Genomic DNA, 15919 nt, shown 5'->3' with positions numbered 1-15919 from the left:
TAGGGGATTGATCACAAGGCAGCCAGTCTCATCCCCCTGGCTGCCACTTAAAGATAGGCTCCTGGACTTTCACGGCCATCATAACAAAAGTAGGGATATCCCTCCTTAGGAATCCTCAGGGTTGCTGGTTCCATTATAGAGACCGTTGCCTCAAGCTTTAGTAAAGCCAGGATGAACTTGCGTAGTTGCCAATGCCTCACAACTGTTTGGTGCGAGAAGTTGTTTCAGACAAAGAATTCCACTCCACAGGCCGGTAGCTTAGGTGTAGCAGCTCAGTAGAGATTTTGTTGAAGGATAAAGTCCCCTCTGCATATCAAGAGTGCCCATGGATACTGTGATGCGTTAGTAGGTGGTTAGCAGAGAAATCTGTGAGCCCTCTGTATCATGCAATCCATATCCCAGTCTCTCAAGACGGGGACAGTTGCCCAAAACAGGTGAACAATGAGCCCCTGAGGATCGTCTCCTTCTGCACCTTCTGGAATCCCAAGGACCCAGATATTGTTCATGCGGGACCTGTTTTCCGGCTCTTCGACCCTGGATGAGAGTGTTATGGTCTGCTCATTCTGCTGGACATTGTTGCACTCTGAGGCTCCGTATCTGCTAGTAGTGTGTGTTCTGCTTATCACTCATAGAGACACCTCCTTCAAGCACTGACTTTGCTCCCAGTTTGCTGCCTATGTCCACAAGAGATATGGGAATAGCGGTGGAACCCACTAATAGTTCTGAGTACTGGGTGAGATCTGTCTTTAACAATGGCATCTTAGACCCTACTTTGGACATTGTTGGGGAAGAGGGAGAGCTGGTGTGTGATCCTGATAGCACAGAATTGACCCCCACTAAGTGCTCTCCTCTGACCTTGATACCATCAGTATTGTCTACTCAAGCTCCACCTCAAGTCTCACCTGGATCTAGAAATCTTATTTCTCTACTACATCTTCACTCAGAGGCCAGCAACAATCAGGGTATGGGCCAGGATCTGAGGCACCAACTCTGGCCGCTATGTTTCATCTTTTGCTGCAGCATCATGAGGAGTATAAAAAGGACTCGCCGTCACTGAAGCCTGCTCACTTGAAAACCCAAGTGGTCCTTTGGAAACACTCTAAGAATATGGACCAACTCCAATCCAAGGTAAATGCAGTAGAGTCGTCCCATGCGTCCCTCCAGATGGCAGTGGACATCAACATGGCAAAGTTTACAGGTTTTTTTTTGGTAGTCTCAAACTGCGAATTAATCATATGTTTACGACTGAGGAGAAGCCCCAATCAGAGCTGAGAACTCTACACATAAAAATATAGGGCATGTCTATTTGAAAAGAACATCTCTATTACAAAAAGGGCATCCAAGTTTAAGGTCTTTTAAATAGGAAACATTCAATGTCAAATTCTCTTCTAAGCAGCTAAGTCACTCCTCAATACTTTGCTAAAGAGTACATTTAATGGGGTGAGTGGCCAAGATGGCGAGCGAGTAGGTCGCACGACACAGGGCTCCACCAAACGGCCTACAAAATCAACATTTTGAATGCTATACAAAGGCTCCCCACTCCAGCATGATGTTCAAGGGGCAGTAGAAATCACCTGATGCCTTCCCCGAGACGAGACAACCTCCACAATAGCCCCACGTCGGCGCTGAAATCCTCTGTGGCGATCCGTGCACCGGGGCTCTGGTTTCGTGGAAGGCAAAAAACGGGCATGACTGCCACAGTAGCAGGCACCGCAAGGAGGCAGAAAGGCTCATCCCTCTGCCCGACCAGGTTCAACAGCCATCGCAGGAACCACCGTTCAACATTTGGCTGAACGTTTGTGCTCCCTAGCCTATGCATCTCCCTACAGCAGCACCCGCTCACCGCAGCCTACCTGGCAAGCCGGGGCTAGGTGGGCCGCCCCAAGAACAGTGCAAATTGGCCCTCCCTCCTTGGGTCTACCACCAACTGTTGGCACTCTCCTCAACAGTGCTGATAGGTAGAGCTGAAGTGGAGGGGCCCAAGGACAACTCCACCAATGTGGAGACCTTCATGAAGCGGGCCCACTTCACTGCAGACATTACAAAAAGGGATGCGGCTGGCCGGGTCCAACTGCAGGGGTGGGGAGGCAGCACCACAACATAAGAGCTGCAAGGGTCAGATTATAATGACCCTGGCTCACTGTGGTTCTTCTAGGCGATTCAGAGCGCAATATAGAACACAGAGATGTGGCACTCCTTTGGTGATTACGTGGGTGCAGGAGCTCACCCTCACCCTCACACATCACCAACATCAGACACCGCCTGTTTATCATAATGTAAGGACGGTCCTTTGAGTAACCACTTATCTATGGTAAAGAGCCCAGACTGGATACAGAGTGGGCGAGTGTTAGCCAGGACCTTCACAGGCATGCCATAACATGTGGCGTCTGAGGAGGAGGCCTGGGAGCCCCACACTGCAACACTGCCACAGATGTCAAGAAGCTGTAAAGACTAGCATTTATGAAGTCTGTGAATGAATTCCTGCTGTACTGCTGTGACCGCACGCAGCCACGATTTGTCCTTGCGACAGGGCCTCTACATAGCACCTTAAACCTGCTCACATCATGCACTCATCTGGGGTTGACGAAGGATCCAATTATGGTCGGCACAAAGAATGATAAGACATAGGTGGGCCCAGCGACAACAACACCATGCCTGGGGATGGGTGCGGACTCCTCCATTGCAAGTGGCTCCATAGAGTCATCTTTGGCCGGCCAGTCCCAAAGATTCGTCGAGATCCTGTCAGGAGAACTTGATCTTAAAGCAACACTGGAACCCAAAATTGATGCCTTAAGGACTGAAATGGGCCTATTGCAGGATGACCATAGGAAATTAAAAAGGCGCGTCTCGATGGAGAGTACACACTAGTGTCCCTCAGGTCAACGGTGATGGAAGCCACAACTCAAATCAAAGCCCTACAGGAAGAGGTGGACTACTTACAAAAAACGTATTGATGACAAAGGAGGAAGAGACAGACAAAATAATGTCCAGATAGTGGGCCTTCCCAAAGGGTCCCAGTATGGAGCTATACCTTGAGAACTGGTTCCCCACGACCACCCTACAGGGCAAACACTCAATCTTTTTCTCAGTGAAGCGGGCTCACAGGGTGCCGGGTAGGCCTACTCCTGATGCCCTCCACCCCCAGAAGTGGCCAAGCTCTTCAATTACAGGAATAGAGACCATATTCTGCAGGTTACCCGATCCAAAGGTCCGTGGTCAGTGGAGAACTGCTGAGTTAATATACTATACTACAGATGTGCAGCATTTAGCACAAGATCATGGAATAAAATATGCACTTCAATTCCCGGTCATACTTCGGATCACATACGAAGATACCACCACATTCTGTAATACCCCTGGAGAGAATTGGGACTGGTTAGATCCCAAAGGTATAGTTGCGACACCCCCAGAGATGCCACCTACCTCCAGCAATTGGACCACACGGAAGCAGTGCAAATCCCTCAGAGCATGCTCTGGACTGGGACCCACCAAAGAAGAAGCAGCTAAAGAATGGGCACAGGCAGAGGCGGGCCTTGGAGGGGTTGAGCTCTGCCTCGTTCCCCCCCCGACTCTTTGCCTGGCCACCTGTATGAGGACACACCGAGCCTTTCTCAGACACTGATGGAGACTGTGCTTGGGTGGGGTGGCGGTCCTCCCACAAACAGCTGATGACCTGGCTTGCAGGCAGAGGGGAAAGACACACTTACATAATACCCAAATTGTGTTTCCCAGGGACAGACCGCAAATGCCACACTTGAGACGGGGAGTCCTCGCAGGATGAACAAAAAAGGCCAGGCATTGCATGCCCTATTTGGTTATATACTGAGGTTGCAACAACATCTTGATGTCATAGTTCATCCACTACCTAGTTTGATTCAAACCATACAACAATTGAGTGCAAATTGATGGCCGCCTGTTGGTGCACTAGCTGGAAGGGGTGTTTAAACTACAGGGTTATGTTACTCTCCCGATTTCTGCTCATTTGTTAATATTTGAATCAGGCAAGTTGTGTGTAGCGATTATTGAAGATTGTGGTGAATAAGTATGAAGGGGAGGGGACACTATATCAGCTGCACTAGACAAACTATCCACATGGCCACTGTAGGGACTAGACTAGACACCCTATACTGGTTACTGACTTGGAAGGTACAGGAGTTGGCTAGATATACTAAACACTACAGAATCTACCAATATCCCCGCAGGTGACGTATAGCAGTACTTAACAACTGACCTACAAAACATGCATAAGTGCTAGAGGGGCCACCTGATAGGCACCACATACTCACGATACACCAGAGGGGCCCTTATTTGGGGCCAGCATTAATCCAACTGCTCTGAGTTACTGAGGAGGTGACTTCAACTGCATACCTGACACTACAGTAGATTGTTCTCGCCCACCCATTTCAGAAGCACACTCCATAGCACACTCACAACTGATGCACTGAGCTACAAACATGCAGATCACAGATGTGTGGCAGAGCCTACATCCTATGGAGTCGGAATATTCATTCTACTCTACTATACATGACGTCCATACTAGATTAGACATATTTTATTGTAATGCGGATGCATTGTCTGGGATCCCTGGTGCAGAATACTTGGGGCGTACTGCCTGAGATCACTGCCCACTACTCTTACACTGAAATGGGGGCAACTCTGCCCTTGTATGCCCATCTGGCAGCTCCCCATAAAAGCTCTCCTGGAGACACCGTTTCAGGAAGCCATGTCCACCCACATCAATACATACTTTAAAGACAATGAGGGCACGGCGTCGGGCCCTGCTCTAAAATGGGAAGCCTTTAATGTAGTTCTGAGAGGCCATGCAATTAACACAGTATATGGCACTTGAAGAAAGGTACGCAGAGAATTGAATGCACTTGAGTCTGACCTGTGATGTCTGGAATGTAAGCTATCTACTGACCAGACAGTGGCGGCTTCCCTTGCTACCACATGATTAACCTACAAAGCGACTCTGAAGAATAAGTTACTTACCTTCGGTAACGCTTTTTCTGGTGGATACACTGACTACCTGTGGATTCCTCACCTTATGAATTCGATCCTTGCGCCAGCATCCGATGGAAAGTCTTCTTCCTAGCTGTCTACGTCGACGAGGACCTCATAATGGCACGGCTCCGCGTGACTCCGTCTGACGTCAACGTGCCTATAAGAGGTCCTCGTCCGTCAGTTTCACCACATTTTTTCGTGCTCTTAAAGCAAATAGGAGTAAACCGACCATGAAAATTGATAAATAATATACAAAGATATACGCACACAAAAACCTTGACTATTTAAACTATCCATTCTTATTGAGAGTTGAAATACATGAATATACAAAAATATATAAAGAAATATCACTATATACATATAAATATATAAGCACATTCATAGTCATACAAATATATATATATAAAAATATAAGAATAAATATTAATCTAAATACTGCAAGATAAGAGTGTAACCAGGCAGGCAACGGGGAGGCGGGAGGGACCGTGAGGAATCCACAGGTAGTCAGTGTATCCACCAGAAAAAGCGTTACCGAAGGTAAGTAACTTGTTCTTCTGATGGATACAACTACCTGTGGATTCCTCACCTTATGAATAGAGTATCAAGCAGTACCGCACTCAGTGGTGGGTGCCCGCCTGATTACACCAAGAAATCTTGCAATACCGAGCAAGCAAAGCGACCGTCCCTCCTCATCTCAGAGTCTAAACAGTAATGTTTTACGAAAGTATGGAGGGACGCCCAAGTTGCCGCTTTTCATATATCTATCAATGGAACTCCCCTCGCCAAAGCCGAGGATGTAGATTTAGCCCTAGTAGAGTGGGCCCTGATGCCTTCAGGAGGGACCTTTTTTGCCAAAGAGTAACAGATCTTGATACACAAGATGACCCACCTGGAGAGTGTCCTTTTCTGTACAGCTCTGCCCTTTTGCTGACCAGCATATCCAACAAACAGTTGCTCATCCAAACGAAAGTCTTTAGTTCTTTCTGGATAAAAACTCAGGGCTCTCTTAGGGTCCAACCTATGGAGTCTCTCTTCTTCTTTAGATGGATGGGGAGGAGGGTAAAAAGCAGGAAGAGTAATATTCTGCCGTATATGAAAAGGGGTGACAACTTTCTGTAGAAAAGCAGCCCTGGTTTTTAGAACCACTTTATCAGGGGAGAACATAGTGAAAGGGGGCTTAACGGAAAGTGCCTGAAGCTCTCCAATCCTCCTGGCAGAAGTAATTGCGATCAAGAAAACAGTCTTGAAGGCTAAATATCTCAATGGACATGAATGCATGGGCTCGAAAGGCGAACCCATTAAGAATGTTAAAACAAGATTTAAGTCCCACTGAGGCATGTGAAAAGGCGTAGGAGGAAAGCTATTCACCAAACCCTTAAGGAACCTATGTACAATGGGAGACTTGAATAAAGACGGCTGATCCGGAAGGCAAAGAAACGCCGACAGAGCTGCCAAATAACCCTTAACTGTAGCTATAGCACAGCCTTTCTTCGCCAAACCGAGAGCAAACAAAAGTACATCTGAAAGATGGGCCTTTAAAGGATCTTTTCGGTTCTCTCCACACCACAGCACAAATTTTGCCCACCTTCCGGCATAAATACATTTAGTGGAGTGTCGCCTGGACGATAGTATAACATCCACTACATCCGGTGGGAGAGAAAAAGAACTCAGGTTGCCCCGTTCAATCTCCAGGCATGAAGGTGCAGGCTCTGGAGGTGGGGGTGTAAAACATGCCCCTGTGATTGAGAGAGGAGATCTTTCCTGAGCGGGAGACGGAGCGGAGGGCACTGAGAGAGTTGAAGTAGGTCTGTATACCATACCCTTCTCGGCCAGTCCGGTGCCACCAATATGATTTGGGCCCGACGAACCTTCCTCAAAACCCGAGGAATCAAGGGTATGGGGGGAAACGCGTAAAGCAACTGGCCGCTCCAGGACATCTGAAAAGCGTCCCCCAACGACCCTTGCATCGGAAACTGGAGGCTGCCGAATAACGGGCAATGCGCGTTCTCCCGAGTGGCAAATAAATCCACCTGAGGAGTACCCCACATCTCGAAGATGTGGAGGACTAGATCCGGATGGAGACGCCACTCGTGATCTAATGAGAAGTGACGGCTGAGAACATCCGCACGTACATTCAACACTCCGGCCAAATTATTTGCCATCAAGCAAATCTGATGGTCCTGACCCCGGGACCAGAGTCGTAGGGCTTCTCGGCAAAGCAGATACGACCCCACTCCTCCCTGCTTGTTTATATACCACATCGCGGTAGTGTTGTCCGTCAGGATCTGAACTGACTGACCGCGAAGGGAAGGGAGGAAGGCCTTGAGCGCCAAACGTACAGCCCGCAATTCCAACAGATTGATATGCAACATCTGCTCCGCTGGAGACCAACGACCCTTGACCTCCAGGTCCCCCAGATGAGCTCCCCACCCTAGAGTGGAAGCATCCGATATCACTGTGGCCCCTGGAGGGGGCAGTGAAAAACGGTTTTCCTTGGGAAAGGTTGCCGCCTTCTGCCCACCACAGGAGATCCGCTACAGCCTCCCTGGAGATCTTTATTGAATCCCTGAGATCCCCCTTGTGCTGGAACCACTGTCTGCGGAGGCACCATTGAAGAGCCCTCATATGCCAGCGAGCATGAGGGACCAACAGAATGCAAGAAGCAAACAGACCTAGCAGGCTTAAGACTTTGAGGACTGGAACTGCCGCTCCACTTTGAAACAAAGGAATCAGCGCCTGAATGTCCCGTACCCGCTGAGGCGGGGGGTAGGCCCGAAACCTTGTCGTGTCCAATACTGCCCCTATTAACAGGAGGCGTTGAGAGGGCTCCAGATGAGATTTGGGTACGTTCACCGAAAAGCCCAGATCGAACAGCAACTGCGTTTTCATTCGCAGATGAGACAACACAATCTCTGGAGACTTGGCTTTGATCAACCAATCGTCCAGGTAGGGAAAAAACGCTATCTCCCTCTTTCTGAGATCTGCTGCAACAACTGCCATCACCTTTGTGAAGACCCGGGGTGCTGAAGTAAGGCCAAACGGAAGGACCGCAAGCTGGTAATGTTGCGATCCGACCACAAAACGGAGATACTTCCTGTGCGACTTGATTTTGGGAACATGAAAGTATGCGTCCTGTAAGTCGACAGACACCATCCAGTCTCCTTCGTTCAACGCCAATAGCACCTGCGCTAGGTTCAGCATTTTGAATTTTTCCTGCTTGAGGAACAAATTCAAAATCCTCAAGTCTAGGATCGGCCTTAGACGACCGTCCACTTTGGGAATCAGGAAATATCTTGAATAACAACCCTGACCCCTTTACTGCAATGGTACCAACTCTATAGTGCCCTTTGCCAACATGGCTACAACCTCCTGTTGCAACAACAGAAGATGGTCTTCTGAACAAAAGGAGGGACGGGGAGGGAAGGGAGGAGGAAACTCCTGAAAGGGGAGAGCATAGCTCTTTTCCACAATTCCTAGCACCCACGAGTCTGTTGTAATTGACCTCCATTGCTGTAGAAAAAGACTCAATCTTCCCCCTACAGGAGAAGTATGACTGATAAAATGGGGAAAACTAGGGCTGCTTCTGCTGTTGTCCACCAGAGGAGGATGAAGAAGAAGAGAGCTGCTGGGCTGGACCTCTAGCCCCACCCCTACCTCGCCCTCTGAAAGCACGATAGGGCGGGTTGGCAGGTTGTTGGGCATAAGATTGAGCCCTACGAAAGGCAGAACCTCTAGCAAACCCTCGAAACCTTTGAAAAGGTCTGTACAATGTAGCAGAAGGGGTCTGCAAACCCAGGGACTTAGCTGTAGCCCGATAGTCCTTAAACCGTTCAAGGGCAGAGTCTGCCTTGTCCCCAAACAGCTTTTCCCCATCAAATGGAAGGTCCATTAAAGTGGATTGTACATCTGACGAGAATCCCGAAGATCTTAGCCAGGCATGCCTTCTCGTAGCCACCGATGTTCCCATGGCCCTGGCAATAGAATCCGTGGTATCCAAGCCAGATTGAATAATCTGCTGTGCAGCAGCTTGCGCATCCAAGAAAAGGGACCCAAAAGATTTTTGCACTTCCTGTGGCATATCTTTTGCCATCTCCTTAGCAGAGTCCATTAGGGCATGGATGTATCTGCCTAGCACACAGGTGGAATTGGTAGCTTTTAGGGCCATGCTGCAAGAGGAGAACGTTTTCTTCGAGGATTGCTCCATCCTTTTGGATTCTCTGTCTGTCGGAACACCAGGGAATGTACCGGGGGCAGACTTTGCAGAACATGATGCCTGAACCACCAAACTCTCCGGAGTCGGGTGACAAGATAGAAAAAACTGATCTCCTGGGGCACTTCTATGCCTTCTCGCCACTGCCCTGTTCACAGCAGGAGATGTAACCGGCTTTTTCCATAGGTCTATAATAGGCTTAGTCAAAGCCTCATTAAAAGGCAACAAAGGGTCAGCACTGGAGTCAGATGGATGAAGAACCTCTGTGAGCAGGTTAGTCTTAACTTCTGCCGTGGACAAAGGCAAATCCAGGTAATCAGCTGCCTTCCTCACCACAGCATGGAAGGAGGCAGCCTCCTCAGTAAACTCCCCCGGAGAAGCAATGCCCCACTACGGGGAAGTATCCAAACCACTTGCAGTGGAAAGTCCCTGGAAATCATCAGAAGGCTCTATCTCACCTTCCTTAAGCCTTCTGTATTCCTCTTCCTCCAGAAGCCTCAACGCCTTCCTTCGGGATCTTAAATGCATCTCCAGAGCCGGCGTCGACAAGGACTCCATCGACGCCGATGATCTCAGACCCCGAACCGGCTCAGGAAGGCTCCCAGATTCAACCGGCGCCGGAGCCGGCGCCTGCCCGAAGTCGGCAGATGACCTCCTCGAAGCCGAATGAACAGAAGGAGATGGAGCCGGTCTGGATGAGGCCATCAATGACGCCGGATGGCGCGGAGCAGGAGTCGGATAAGAAGCTGACGGATCCACAGTCCCAGGCGAAGGACTCCTGCCAGGGGAAACCCCCGGCGCCGGACCACCAGGCTCTGCAGGGCAGAAGGGCATGAATGGAGCAGCCCTGTACGACGCCGGCGAGCCCAAATTGAACGTCAATGGCCCCGTGGGACCCGCCGGTGTACCAGCAGGGGCCATGGATTGAAAAACAGCATACATCGCATTCAAAAATGCGGCCGGATCCGTCCCTGGAGTCGGGAAAGCCGGGTACTGCTGTGTAGATGTCTGGGGAACATCAGGATCCCTCGGCGCCGGCAAAAAGCGAGGACTACCTTGAGTGACCTCATAGACTGAAGGCGCCGGTGACAACCCCGGACTCTCCGGCTGAGGCGTGACCGTAGGACTCATCTCCCACGTCTTCTGGCGCCGTGACGAACGAGATCTCGACCTCGAACGACTCCTCGATCGGCTCCACTCCGAACGGCGCAGAGAGTCACGACGGCGCCGAGAGTCATGATGACGCCGCTTCTTATGTTTTTTAGGAGAAGCATGGGAAGAAACCTTCTTGTGTTCCTTCTTCTTTGCCTTGGCCAAGAAGAGCTTCTCTTCGCGTTACTTCAGAGATTTCGGATTCATGCTCTGGCACGAAGAACAACCTTCCACATCAAGTTCGGAGCTTAAACACCAAATACAGTCCGAATGGGGGTCGGTCACTGACATCCGACCCCCGCATTCCCTACATGGCTTAAACCCGGACTTCTTTGGAGGCGACATTGTAACTTCAAGAGATCGCTGCAGTTACCAACGGGCCAGGAAGAAAAAAACGTTGGCGTCGAAGCACGGAAAAAGGAAAAACTGACGTTAGTACGCCGACAAGGACCTCTTATTGGCACGTTGACGTCAGATGGAGTCACGCGGAGCCGTGCCATTATGACGTCCTCGTCGACGTAGACAGCTAGGAAGAAGACTTTCCGTCGGATGCTGGCGCAAGGATCGAATTCATAAGGTGAGGAATCCACAGGTAGTTGTATCCATCAGAAAAGTCTTTGTCAACTAGATTATGGAGAATGCTAAATTATAAAACACGTTGAGGGGGACAAGGCTGGTAGGCTCTTAGCATGGCTCCTTCAATCCGAGGTCCCCAGGACACCAATCACAGCCATACAAGACTTGATGGGAAATATCCTCAACACCCAGGAGGCCATAAACACAGCACTTCGGACCTATTACACTAATCTTTATTCTGTCCCACCAATAGCAGATACCACCCCCCTTACTGCATTTCTAGACATGACACAACTTCCCAGCCTACAGACAACGCACAGAGACACCCTTGATGCACCCCTTAGAACTGACAAAATTGAGGCGATCCAACAGCTAGCGAGGGGCAAGACACTGGGGATGGGTAGTTGGCCAGCTGACTTTTATTCAGCATACCACCCCACTCTCATGCCACGCCTTCTTAAGGCTAACCTTGAGGCATACGCCAAGAGCATTTTACCATCATCACTCCGAGAAGCTGTCTTAGTGTAATAGGTCTGAAATGTCGTGTTTATGGCCTCCAAGGTGTTAAGGATATTTCAAGTGGTCCTCCCTAAACCAGATCCTGACACACTCATATTGGGCTCTTATCACCCTCTTTCCCTGCTCAATACTGACTACAAGATCTTGGGGAAGGTCCTGGCTAACCGATTGATGACTGTAGCTCAACAACTAGTACATCATGACCTGACTGGGTTTATCCCAAGACGAAATACCTTCCTGAATCTTCACAGCTTATTTATGCTGATGGACTGGGTGAGACTTATGGGAACTAGCCCATGGGTCGCATCACTATACATAGAAAAGCCATTCAATACACCTGGGTGGCCGTACCTCCATGCAGTACTTGAATGGATGGGAATTGGCTCTGTGTTTATGTGATGGATCAAAACACTCTATAGTTCTCACAAGAGCTGGTCAGCACCAGACGCGTCATATCAGACCCGTTTATAATAGAACAGGGCACTCAACTAGGATGCTCTTTGTCACCTATCACCTTTGCATTGACTATGGAACGTTTAGACTGTGCACTTTGAACACGGGCTCCGGAGCAGGGAGTATATGCCTGTGGCCATTGGCATATCATCCCATTATACACAAATGATGCCCTGAGATATCTTAAAAATTACTCCAGCGTTCCCCCTTGCCTTCAGGACCTCCTGCAATGCTTCGGAGAGGACTCAGGCTTCCGAGTAAACAGGAATAAATCTCATCTGTTCCCCATTATGGCACTGACTGATACACAGAAGGGGGGCTTGCCACACGCTCCACTCTCTTGGGAGTAAGACTCCATTAAATATCTGGGAGTCCGGGTGTATCACTCGACTCCAGACTTTATAGAGGGCAACATATGTAAAACTCTTAGGAACGCCAGAGCTTCTCTTCCCTTCTGGTCATCCCTCCCGCTTTCTCCAATGGGCAGAGTAGCTATTTTCAAATTGCTCACCCATTCTCAGGGTACTCTTCTTCTTCTTCTCAGCTTTACCGATAATACTACCAGTGAAATGTTTTGCTGACCTCTGCACCCTTCTCAATGCGCTGATCTGGGGCACCAACAGGGGCACAGTAGCACTAACTAAATTATACTCCCCAATCGATAGGGGTTGGTTCGGCAGTCTGAATTATGAATATTATTATTACGCAGTGGCCCAAGTTCAGTGCCCATGCAGTGACTCGCAAATCACATCACCCCAGAAATGGGACATGAACGCCAAGGACTCACGACTGATCGGATACTGCTGTGGCTCTTGGGGCCAGGTGTAGAAGGACAGGGAGCTAATGGGAACGCTCTGACATGAGAGGCTAAATCGTGTTGGTTTAAATATGTAACTGCTGTGCACAATTGCCCTCCATACTCGCCATCACTTTCCCTATGGGCGCTCCCGGACAGCAAAGACTTACAGGGATGTACTGACATAATGGCCTGGGCTCACGCTGGAGTGACTTAATGGGGAAATTGTTTGCCTGACAAGATGCTCAGTACCTTAGACAGCCTGATTGACAATTATGGAACTCCACGAGGCTCCTTCTTGCTCTATGCGATGCTCACCTGGATCCTGCATATGGTATGGAGGAAAACACATGATGAGCCGGAACCTTCTCTGGTACTACAGGTACTCGTGACACATAAGACAGCCTGCAAAGCAATTACAAAATTGTACACTACCATAAGAACAAAAAGGGTATCCCCCTTGCACTAACTCCGAGCCTACTGGGACTTGGCACTCAAGACACAACTAACAGATAAACAATGGGCACAATTTCTGAGCGCACCGAAAGAATCTCAACGAATATCATACTCAAGTACATACATTTTAATTACCTTTATCATACTTACCTGACCCCTAAAAGAATAGCACGTATGCACCCAGGGATACCTGACGCCTGTCTCCGATGCCACGCCAGGTCAGCTGACTTTATTCGTATGGTGTGGGATTGTCGGACCCTCATCCCTTACTGGGACGAGTTTGTGAGTTTCCTGACTGACATTTTGGGCATCCTTATACAAAAGGATAAGTCACACTGCCTACTCGATTGGAGGCACTCAAGTCTATCAATAAATTCACAGATCTAGCATTGGTGCTGGGAAAATGTATAACAGCTATGTCATGGAAATACAGTTTCCCACCCCAATCAGGTTGTGGCTGACCGATTAACGACCAGCAGCCCTGTTAGAACAGCATGTACTAATAGAGCGAGGACCCACCTAACATCCAACTTGTGCACCGCCAGACTCACAGACATGCCTCAAAAAGACAAAGCCTAAACTTAAGTTGGACAACTGACCACCATTGAATGCAGAGGCACACCACCTACCAGCTTCCCTACCGGGTATAAGAGACCCCCCATGCTCCCTCCTCGCACGCACCCATCTAGGGATAAAAAAACTCACACATGCTGCATTCCTCGGTTCCTAGTTTACCCTCCTTTCTTTTGTTTCTAGTTCACGTTTTTGGGATATAGCAACCCTACCTCTACAACGTGTTTGAGAAGGCTATTTGATGTTATTAATATGCTCATCCCTACTGCTCATATAATTGGGCGTCATAACTGTTAATACTAACCTATTCCTGCTTGACATCTACGGTACACTGTAATTTAATTACGATGTGAATTTTATCTTGTATGTATTGAACTGTTCACACAAATAAAGAGATATAATAAAAAGAGTACATTTGATTGCTGCATTAGTATATTGCTTTGTCTCCCATGTTACTCTTATTCCCTCCTGATAAGGCAATCAACTTCACCACTCTGACCATTTTCAACCTTTCCAGGAGCACTCTCACCACCAACAACCGAAATGAATACAGACAGCTTAATTCTAATAATAGGGCTCTTGTAATTAAAGCTATCCAGGCTACTACCCTGAAGACCTATCTCAAAGCCTTAGTAGTTATTTCAACAAAAGTAATAAGAGATCAAATAACCAACCTTCTTAAAATGTCCAAACCTCCCTCTGCCTCACACTGTTACAGATTAAATACATTATTAGTCAATCCACACTGAAAGGAAAGAACTGCCTTCTGATATTTCCATTCCCCCACCCACCCACAATGCAAAATAGTTCTTAAAATAGGCAGAGTGGAACCAATTACTCCTCCGAAAACCTCTATTTCCTAGTGATGTTTCTCTCTCTGACAAAGTTGAAATATTTTATCATAATGTTTTACACTGAGTTTCCATCCTTATCTACAATCATTCATCTAAAGAGTCCCCTTTAAATTTAATTAAAACCACAGAAGAGTTTTTAGGTATGTAGAGTGCATTATTTTCAAAAGCCTTTGTGTTAGAAATGCAAATCAAAGATTATGATTACATTCGATAAGAAAGTTATGTGTTTCATCAAACAAGTTGCATGTCTTTTAAATTTCAGTGTATTTCATGGTTTCGGGTTACTTGGGATTTTATTTTATTTTTGTTTTATGCATTTTTTGTAAAAATGTTAGCTAAACTGTATTTAAAGAAAATGGTAGAATCAAATTAAGAGAACCCATGTCTTATTCAATCTGGTATTGTCAAGTCTAACTATTTTTTATCACCATTTATGTTCTCAGGCACTGCCAAAGATTCCATAGTTCATAACTACATAAATGTTTCAGTTCACTGCTATTCATTGCATCAAAAAATATACAAATACCACACCCCTTATCTGTACAGCTATGAATTTTCCTTGTATGAATACTTAGATGTATTTATTTATCTTCTAATTCACCTATTTATTTATTTCTTCCTTAGGAGGAAGAAGTATTCTTACAAAAAATAGCACAAAGATATCAAACGCAACTCATCTTACATATCCTTTATCAATAAGCAATTGACGCATAACACTTCTCACAACACTGCCAGTTCCATGTCTATGGGACAAACGTATTTATAGGTTGGGTAGGCTGCCTGAAATGGCAGTCATATTCTTTAAAACTTATGGAGGTGCATCCTGAAGATATAAAAAAAAATCTTCTGGATTTATGGTTCTCTTCATCTTTAGAACCTAGGCCTCTTCAGTGGGCGGTGACTTAGAGTGCCAGTTCAGAACGTTAAGCAACCTGTCAATCAATAAATCAAATATGTCAGGGCCAAACCTAGATCCTGAGCTGCAAAGTTTATATGGTCTTCACATAGTCTCTGGTTTCTCAAATACTTTTGAAGGTGGTAGACCTAACAACACAAGTAGGGTACCATTTTCATTAGGAGGCATCTAGGAACAGTGGGTGGTAGGAATTTTGTGCATCTCAACAGTCACTAGAACATTCGCTCACAGAAATGTGAGTAAAATGGGTGTTTTTAGCCAAAGTTTGTAAGGACTTGTAGGTAAGAACACATTGCTGAATCCAAGACACAACACTCTGAACTCCCTCCTTTTCATATATTCCTGGGTGTGGAAGGTTTCCCTGTGTGGCGCCTGAGCTATGGCCCAATTCAAAAGCTACCCACATCACA

The 15919-nt window shown here is 47.4% G+C and overlaps 1 protein-coding gene across 1 annotated transcript in view; it reads right to left on the bottom strand.

Annotated features, from left to right (window-relative positions):
- Positions 1-15919, bottom strand: part of ME1 (malic enzyme 1) — a 1525515-nt gene that overhangs the window by 763331 nt on the left and 746265 nt on the right. The gene's annotated exons all lie outside the window — the stretch shown is intronic.

The sequence above is a fragment of the Pleurodeles waltl genome, chromosome 5 (assembly GCF_031143425.1).
Source record: "Pleurodeles waltl isolate 20211129_DDA chromosome 5, aPleWal1.hap1.20221129, whole genome shotgun sequence".
NCBI classification, from domain to species: Eukaryota; Metazoa; Chordata; class Amphibia; order Caudata; family Salamandridae; genus Pleurodeles; species Pleurodeles waltl.
Note: the sequence above shows the minus strand (reverse complement) of the source record. Positions and strands in the feature narration are given on the sequence as shown.